The 9622-nt window shown below is 44.2% G+C and overlaps 1 long non-coding RNA gene across 1 annotated transcript in view; it reads right to left on the minus strand.

The window, feature by feature from the left end:
- Nucleotides 1-6795: 6795 nt before the first annotated feature.
- Nucleotides 6796-9622, minus strand: part of LOC108492581 — a 19399-nt gene continuing 16572 nt past the window's right edge. The window contains exon 3 of the long non-coding RNA XR_001873159.1: nt 6796-6807. This is a non-coding gene — a long non-coding RNA (uncharacterized LOC108492581). The remainder of the gene's footprint in view (nt 6808-9622) is intronic.

Raw genomic sequence — 9622 nt, forward strand, 5'->3', positions numbered from 1 at the left:
AAAGATGATCTCCGCGCCGTTATTTACAGGCACGTAATTAAGTCAATATGATGGTTTCGAATCAGAATCCCAGTCCCACTCGCGGTGGAGCGAGAGGGGCTGAAGCCCAGTTTATTGTCTATCATTGCAAGGGATGGGGGGGTTAATTTAAGTGCTGTTACTATTATTTCTCTGCGTCCGAGGCCACGAGTAAAGCATGAACCGAGGTGCTGGGTGTTTATTCCAGGCGATGTGACGGTCTGGATACGAGGCGAGGAGGGACTGTGGGAGAGTTCAGGCGAGGGCTGAACCAGCCCCGCAAGCAGGGCTGAAACCCATGTTTTCTTTTTCTTCCAGGCTTACATGAGGGCTTATCATTCGTTTCTTTTTCTTTACTGATTTTTCCCTGATTTTTTTTTTTCCAAACAGATACGCTTTGTTCATTTTATTTCCCGACACCATATTCAGCCTCTGCGTCTTAAAGTCCTTTAAGGGATAGGTCCGCGTTTACTTCCTCTGGAGCAAATGCAAAACACACTTCAGCTTAAGGGCTGGAGAGAAATCTTCTCCGCAAGCAGAAGCTCTGCTGAGCAGCCTGGTGCTGCTGATTATACAGCGCAACTTGAAATGATCTCAGCCGGTGGAATATTAATCAAATCAATCAGGGTTGACAAATGAGAAATATTTGAGGGAAGGTGGTAATTTACAACTTTGTTATTAGTTAAGAATCTCCCGCCTTGTAAGAGTAATTAATAACTCTTGGATGGGAACAATTTGGAGACGGAAGGAAGACAGCGTCTTGAAATAAAACAGGATAAAGAGAGGGGTTGAGAAGTGAACTGCGCCTCCGTGAAAGAGAAATTGCAAATGATTTTTAAAAACATGTCTACAGGGGCAATATATATATATAATATGTATATAATATATAAACAAGTATAAATATGGCATAATCAGGCGAGAGAGGGAGGGAGACTAGACAGGAGATAAATACTGAAAAAATAAATCAAAACATTGATTCTTGTGGTCACATCTCCCATCCAAAGATTAGACGCAACGCTGAATTTCAAAGTACTTCAAAGAAATGATCCCCAGTATGCAAAAGTGCAAGTCAGAAACCAAAGGAGTGAGTCCAAACTGATTTCAGAAATGTATTTTTCCCCCTGCCTCTCGTTCACCCACACCCCTCCCTCTTCAATGCCTGATAAAAGTGAAGACCCCTTTTCTCCCCAACTCCCGCTCAGATGGGAAAACTCAATTGTCTGCAATGTTTATAGTGTTAACCCTACTTATCTACAGAACCCTCCCCTCCCCACCCCTCCCTTTTCACTTTCCATAGACACACATTGATTATTAGACTGTATGGACCCCCCTCCTTTTTCACAACCCCACCCTCAACAACTGACCAAAATAATGACTTGTTGGAAAACTATAAATCATTTTCGTGTTTCAATCCCTGAAGACTCTATTTAAGTAAATAGGCTTACTGTGAAACAATGCATAGATCCAAGTCCTTCTCCGGATTGCTTCCAAACGCTGCCATCTCCAAAACTTTTATTTACAAGAGAAGAAGAGGAAGAAGAAGAAGGGGGAGGATAAAAAAAAAAAAAAAAAAGGCAACCCAAACTTTGGCAAACTTTATCTCTTCTTTATTATAAGCTTCAGCCTTGCCTTGGTAAGCCCCAGCCTGTTCTACAAAAGGTGGCTAGAGATTGAGATTTATTGGTTTCCAAATGAAAAGATTCATTCGATATAAGAGGTTAACTCAAAGTTCCTTAAACCGTGACTAGCATTGGCAAGGAGCTTTGCCTAGTCAGCACAAAGGCAGTTCAAAGAAACCTTTAAAAATACACACAGATATACATACACACAAACACACTCTCACACTTTAGCCTCAACTGCAATTTTCTTTTCATTTTTGTTTCTTTCTGCCATTACAAAGCCCTGAGCCCCTTTGTAGGTAGCTGGAGTTTTTTTTTTTTTTTTTTTTCTCCAAGCTGAACTTTGCCATTTTGGTGTTGACCAACCCCCTTTTCTTTTGCAACCAGTGAATGAAAAGACTCGAGGAAAAAAAAAAAAAAAGATTAAGAAGTAAACGGGGTGAGCAAAAGAAAAAAAAAAATCCTTCTAATTTATAGCGAGCAGAACAACGTTTAAAAAATAATACAGCCGCAAAGAAAACCCCAAATCCGTACAAAGAGGGGGGGTCAGGCGGGGTGACACGGGAGAGAAAGGCAGCGAACGCGCCCCACGGTGCTGGGGGTGCTCGGAGCGGGGTGCTCGGGTTTGGGGTGCTGTCACGACACATGTGTGTGTGTCCGTCTGTCCGTGTGTGTGTCCGTGTGCGCGCCCTGAGCCGCACACAGCGGCTGCGGGGCTGGAGGGCTCCGTCCTGTGTGTGGAGCCTGAGCTATGGAAATGGTAATGAGGGAAAATTAACCCGGCCGTTTGTTACATTGCAGAGAGATCAATGCCTGACCCGGGGCTGAGGGATAGCTTACTGCTGGAGGAAAGATATGAGATAATCGCTCTGAAACACACTGGTGGCGGGGACAAACAGGCACCCATTTGAATATCGATGATGATGATGATAATAATAATAATATTAATAATAATAATAATATCAACAATAATAATAATATCAACAACATTAATGCTCTCTCCAGAGAGTGCGAGCAGATACAGAGCGGAAGGTGCTGACAGCAGCCTGGCGGGGTGCGGGGGCTGCGGTCCGGGGTGTCCCGGGGGAGGATGCGGACCCCTCACCCCGGCCGCCCTGCGCCCCGGCCCCGCCGCTGCCCGGGGGCTCCCAAATCCCGCAGTCCCGCTCGTAACGGGACTACGGACGGAACCTCGGGGTTGCCGGAGGGTTGCGGGGATATTAGAGCCAGGAAAGGCTGATCTTTCTGGGATTTAATGGTTTTTGTTGTTTTTTTTTTTTTTTTTTTTCGGTGAGACCTCGAAATAAAACATGAGAAGATGAAGGGATTGGACAAATTCAGCTGGAGGAGAGAGAGCGAGCTGCTGTCTTAAAAGCAGCCAGCGCAGGCTAATGAGACCTTTGGGGTAGGAAAAGTGTACTTTTTTTTTTTTTTTTTTTTAAGTAAGACATCAGTAAACCCACAAAACTGGAAATAGTGACAGTGCAAAATGAATCATCATCCTCCTATAAAGAGACTAGGAAATAGAAAACACGAGCGGGGAGGGGGTGTCTATCAGGCGTGGAGCAGAACAAAAATAATTTTTTAAAAAGGCAGCTGAAGGAGGTGGCAGGGTTCTCCCCATGTTTCAGAAGACAGTATGGGCAGTGTGATGTGCTCTGACCTGCCTCCTATTGTACAAGTTCGCCATTGGCTTCAGAGAGGGAAAGATCGAGTTTTATCTGAATAAAGTCCAGCAAACTTTGCTGGATGGCAGCCCTTCCTCTCCCTCCTCCTTTGCGCCTCATTCAGTGTCAATGTAAAAACTAGGCTGGATGTCAAATATCTCATTTAAGGCTTTTCCCTCAAGATATATTGCATATGCTTCTGTCAGAGTAGTAGTAGTTGTTGTTGTTGTTATTATTATTATTATTATTATTATTATTATTAACTTTCGTGAGATTCAAATTTTTTTAGCTTCTTTTTAAGGCTCAGTGAAACTGTCCACCGAGAGGATGAAATTTTAGGTCGCTGTACAGTTAATTTCCGGGGGTCGTTCACTAGTAATGTTACAGGAGTTAAGGCAAAAGTTGGATGGGATCAGATTCTGTAGGAAGGAAAACCTGCGAGTGGAGTCCTTTACATCTGCAGCCGGGGACGACTTTCTTGTTCAGAAAAACAAACGTTGCAAAGAATAGGGAGAGACAATGATCTCCAAGGAAGAAGCGGAGGGCGGTGGGATGATTTGGGATGCCCGGAGCTGAGCCCCAGCCGCTGCGGCCCCAACGCCAGAGCTCTGCAGCGAGTGGGGAGCAGCCCCATTCCCACGGCGAACCTCAGCCATGAGAAATGTGGTCTGGAAAAGGGTCTGGCTCAAGGAAAAGAAAAAACATTGGAGAAGGATGGGAAGATCGCACTTAAGATGACTAAACAGTTTGTGATCAAGGGAAGAGAGCGGCTGGTGAAGCCGCTTTCAAAATTGGGATTATCCTTAAACCTGGGAATTAAGAGTGGCTGAATCTGGCTTCGCCTGCGGCGCGGTAGTTTGTGGGTAGAGAAGGATAAGGTTTTAACCCTAGTACCTGACAAATAGAAATAATCACCGGAATGGTCAAAAAGACACTGGGAAGTATCCAAAGGGGGGAAAAAAACCCAAACAAAGCAACACCAGATCGCGAAACTGCCCGGAAAGCTCGAAAGAGAACGAAAGGGGGAATGGACGGGGAAAAAAAAAAAAAAAGAGGGGAGAGAAAAATGATTCTGGGATGCCTGGATATTCTGACAGGAATAAATGAAAAATGAGAAATCGGAGAAGCGAGTCTGTGCAGCCTGTCTGGTCTATATAGCAGGGACTTAAATATTACATCTGGAGCAGAACTGTCCTTGGCTGGTCGTTCTTGCTCTTTGATATTTTGTGTATATATATATATTTTCTTTTTTTGCAACAAGTATCCAAGGATCTTAACTAATTGATTCTGGAGTTTCTTGGAATTTGTCCAAAGAGCGATATAGTTTTAATTGTATGTTGCTTAAAACTCCATTTCTCGAACAGTGTGAAACAAGTCATAAAAGTCATAAAGCGTATCACTGTTTTTTCCCCCACACATAAATACTCGTCTGACACTCGCAATTCTCTCCTGGTACTCCTAAGGGGTACAAAAATAATTTCGAAGACATGTAACTACACCATAACATAAACTTGCAAACTGTTAATCCATTTTAACTGAATTAGAAGGCACTTCTAATTCTAACTTCTAGTGGAAAAAGAAAGGGAAAAAAAAAAATTAAGACACCTTCCCAACTATTTCTACTTACCCACGAGCAAGAAAGATGTTGAAATCTAATTTTAAACCTCAACACAAATGTTCCTGTTGGGCTAATGGGGTAGAACTGGGTTACTGTGCAAAGTATTGGGGTGGCGATAAAAAGGCCTTTAAAGTTTATATACATTTCTGTTTTCCTCATCCCTCACTTGGAAACACAGCCAGCAGCATCCCCAGCTAATCAGCCAGAACCAACCTCAGCAAGCGAACTTTTTTTTCAATTAACAACACTATATTTTCAGCATTAGAGGCCATGGCTATAAATATCTGACTATTTCTCTTAAAAAAAAAAAAATTACGACAGCAGAGTGACTGCCTCCCCCCCCCCTTTTCCCTGCACACCCACACTTTTCGTGTCTAAAATTAGCAGGAAAACTATGCACTGGAGAGAAAGTGCGATGTAGCTAAAGGCAGGGAGGCTTCATTAGTCCCTGCAAAGGCTTGGGTTGGAGCTGGGGCCGGAGAGCCAGCCATCAAAGGAAGCCAACTGCATCTTTGCAGATCATTTTGGCGCTTCAGAGAGCGATTCAGGCTGGAAATCTGTAAAATCCACGCAAACCTTTCTCCTCTCGCTACTAGGCACCCTTTGACACAGTTGTATTGAAGTTGGGGCTGGAAGGTCCTTGGAGGTCTCCGAGTGTGACAGTACTTAGAATAGCGGGTAGATGGCACAATTTTCTAACATTTAGAGAGAAGAACCCACGCTGGGAGCAATAAGTCCATTTAAAAGCCCTTTATTTAAAAGGAACAAAGATAACTGACAAACAAAGTACAGAGACATCTCAATGAAATTTCTGGGGAAGAATAAAAAACTCTCTGCAAAGGAAAACACAAGTTCTCGGGTTTATTTATTGTTGTTTTAAGTACAATACCGAAATTAAATTAAATTAAAATATAGATGTATCTAACAAGCTCCTAGGACTGCGGATGTTTAAATCGGGGATCCAGGATAGTAAGATACGAGCAGCTATTTGAAAGGAAGGAAATTCAGAAAATAGGGTTAATGTTTCAGAGTGAATACAGCCTTCGCATGCCCGTTGCTTAAAGGGCTCCATCACATCAGCACATGCAATTTTTTTTCCAAGGCGAATCGGAGAAAGCTGTGGTCAAGGAGGAAGGGGGGGTGAGGGGAGAATAAAACCAAGGAAGGGGGGTGGGGGAGAAATCTGAGGTTAGGAGCTACTTTCTAGGAAAGGGAAATAATCTTAAGGGCGCTATGTGGCTGCATTTCAGTGATTTTTTTTTTTTACAGTGCTTGAATTCAACAGTGAATGGTGGTTCTTTCTGCGTTCATTCCTTTTATTCGCATACAGGCTGATGGGTAGGGTTCAAAGCAAGGGCCAAGAAAAAGGAGAGAGAAATTTCAGCAGAGGTAGGTAGCATCTCTCCGAGGCGGTGTGGCTCCTAAGAGCCGCTCACAAGCATTTAGGAAGCGACACACAGATAATTCGGGGACAAATTCCCCCCTTTTATTATCCGTCTTGGACTCCGAAACTCGACGAGCCTTGATACCGAATACACATATCGTCGATATTTTGGGGCTGAAGGAAAACAAATACTTGAAAGGGGGGGGGGGAAGAAGAGAGATGGTGATGCCGAGAAATTAGGCATTGATCCGGGTTTGATTTAGTCTGGGAGCTTCCACTAGCAATAAGCAGGCAAATACTCCCAAAACAGAGACAGACACATGCTCCCAGCTCCTCTGATTATGTTAAAAAGGGGGGAAATAAAAGGAGGACGGTGGGAAAAAAAGGAAAAGCGTAGAGGAAAAAAAAAAGGCAATAAGCTATATGTTCCCTCGAATCTGTGGTGCTGTAAAGAAATCAGTTTCCGTATAAATGATTGTATTTGGGTGGGTGCTTTTCCGACTTATTTGTTGAGTAAATCTTTCTCACCGCGCTGAAGGCGAATCCCTGTTGATAAATCCATCATTACCGTTTGGATACAGGGAGACAGCAGCGCCACTAAATTTATCTTACATTTGTAGCGCTTTAATAGACATTTATTAAATGCTTTCAGAGAGAGACATGGGGCGCCTGATTACATCCTAGTTATAGACAGAACATAAAGACACACGTTAACAGCAATTTACAAGAAGGGGGGGAGGAATAAAGAAAAGAAAACAAAAGAAAAGGCAAAGTTTGGGAGTGAAGCTGCTGGGAACCAGGCAGTGTGCGCTTCTCCGTATGGCCGCTAAATACCAGCTTTTCCTCACGCATTTCTCAGAATATTAATCGTGGCCTATGTATGTGTGTGCATGTAGACATATAGAGTATGTGCCATGCACCCGCACACAGGCAGATGCGCGCCTGTGGATCAAACAAGGCGACGCAGATTTCTGTTCAGTTCCCCAACACGTAAGAATACAGGAGAGCATTTACAATAGATTCATCACCCTCTTCCACACTCGCCCTCCACCCCTTTGCCCCCCCGCCACCCCCACTCCCCCCCCGCCAGCTTTTAACTCTAATTTCAATCTTCTTCAACTGAAGAATCTCCAGGGACATGGGCAAACTTGTGTAAAATAGTTAAACCAAGCGTGTTTCAAAGAGGATTGCTGAGTTCCTCTTCCTGCCTTAATAAACCGAAAGGCCCAGTTCAAAGAAAACACGCTGGAATCAAAATTCAAAATATCTCACGACTCGCACGGATGGAGCAGGCTCCGAGCGATGGATGCAGCTTCATGCGTTGGTGGGCACATAGTGACAAACATTTCGCCCTCCTTTTTTTTTTTTGTGTGGAAATCCTTCCTCTGGGTTTTTCTCCCTTTCCTTTTATATATAAATATATATGTATACTTTAAACCTTTCTATTTTCTTTAAAACTCCCTTCTTCCACCGTCTCTCAGGTACGCGTTTAAAGCCACATCTTGATTTTATAAAGTTAACCCGTTCCTGCAGAGATCTGATCAAATTTGGGTTCACGCCGCTCACCGCCCTCCGCACTGCTTTGCTCCGCACGGCAGCGAGCCCGCACCGCGGAGCCTCTGCCTTAGGACCAATGATTTCTATATCTCTCTCTCTCTCTCTCTTTTTTTTTTTTTTCCCCGGTGTCTTGCGAGGGATCGCCTCCGCGTTACCTTCCCACCACGCGAGTCATGCCCAGGGCAGCATCGCCCGGATAACACATGCAGCTCGGAGCTTCTCCTCCTCTAACAACCCGTGGGTCGCCTTTCACCGGGGACGGGGACACACACACACAGACACATCCGCACAAGCACAGAGTTGATCCCTGCACCTCCGGGAAAATAAATAAATAAATAGCCACCACGCGAAACCTTTCCTCCACCTCTGCCCTTTTGCGAGAACACTTCTTCTATCTAAAAGTTTCCAAAAGAAAATAAATACAAGTGACACTGTGCTGGGGGAAAGCTCATTAGTTCGTTGTCCAAGTCTAATAAAAGAACAGAAGTGCAAATTATAGAGTTCAGCTTCAACACACGCTCTGTCAACTAAAATCAACCGAGTGCAGCCTTGATTCAAATAGCTGCGAAGTTGGTCCGCAATTCAAAACCACCTTCCCCCTCCTCCTTTCCACTGCCCACCTCCGCCCTCCGCCCAGCCGCAGGGACATTTGGTTGGAAAAATATTGTTCCAAGGAAGGTAATGATAAAGCTTAACATTAGGAAGAGGAGTGCGCAAACTCATTTCCCCATCGGTAATCCCAATAAAAGGAGCGTGGTGCTTCTCTGGGAAGGGCTGGGACAGGGGCTGCGTGTGTGTGCATGAGGAGGGGGGGAGGAGGGACAGGACTCCTGAAATAACATCTTCTTTCCAGCAAGGTAGAAGAAGAAACGGCCCCTTTGTTTTGATAATTAGCTAAGCCCAAACTAGGAAAGCAGATGTGTTTGCTTAGCTAATCATAAGACAAGTTTCTTTCAAAGAACTTCATTGAGCGATGGCAATTCTGAAGGAAGGAGAAGGATTTCATTTTCCTCTCCCTTGCCTCCCACCCCCCTCTATTTTTATTATTATTTTTCCCTATACTTCTAATATGATAGAAACGCTTCCGATTACCTAGATGGGAAGAAGGCAAACCCTCTTCATCATAGCACCGGGCTCGCCCCCGGAGCAGCGCAGCCACCTCGGGCTCTCCCTGCTGCACGTTACCAGCCAGATCTGTTGACATTTTACTTGGGGGGGGGGATGGGTAGAGAGAGGGGGGGGAAAAAAGAGAAGTGGGAAAAATAAAGTTTTAATGACATGTATGACATATTAAATTAGGCAGTTTTACAATTGGGTTTGAATGCGATGCTAACTGATTACAACTGTGTTATCAAAAGGGTGATAAGATTTATAACTTCGTGAGCACAAGCCTCTCCTCTTAATGACAATAGATGTTCAATAGCAGAAATCTGGTTTCTATTTCCCAAGAAGAGACGCTGTGTGTCTCCGTTGCCCCTTTATTACCGCAGGATTCAAGATCCTCTCTAAAACAGCTTGGCACTTGGAAATCCACAGGCCAGGAATACCTTTATGGTCCCTATTAACTACTGTGTTATTTACACTTTCGCTGGTGCTTCTCACTCAATACCCGTATCACATACGAGGGATAACACAGCCTCTCTCCTTGCCTTTCGCTGGCTGTTTTGGGTTTATATTTTGCATTTCTTTGCTTTACAAAAGGAAAAAAAAGAGGGGAAGGGGGAAAGGAAAAATCCCCCACAGCTCTGTCCCTTACACC

The sequence above is a fragment of the Lepidothrix coronata genome, unplaced genomic scaffold (genome assembly GCF_001604755.1).
Source record: "Lepidothrix coronata isolate B3197 unplaced genomic scaffold, Lepidothrix_coronata-1.0 Scaffold11, whole genome shotgun sequence".
Taxonomy (NCBI): domain Eukaryota; kingdom Metazoa; phylum Chordata; class Aves; order Passeriformes; family Pipridae; genus Lepidothrix; species Lepidothrix coronata.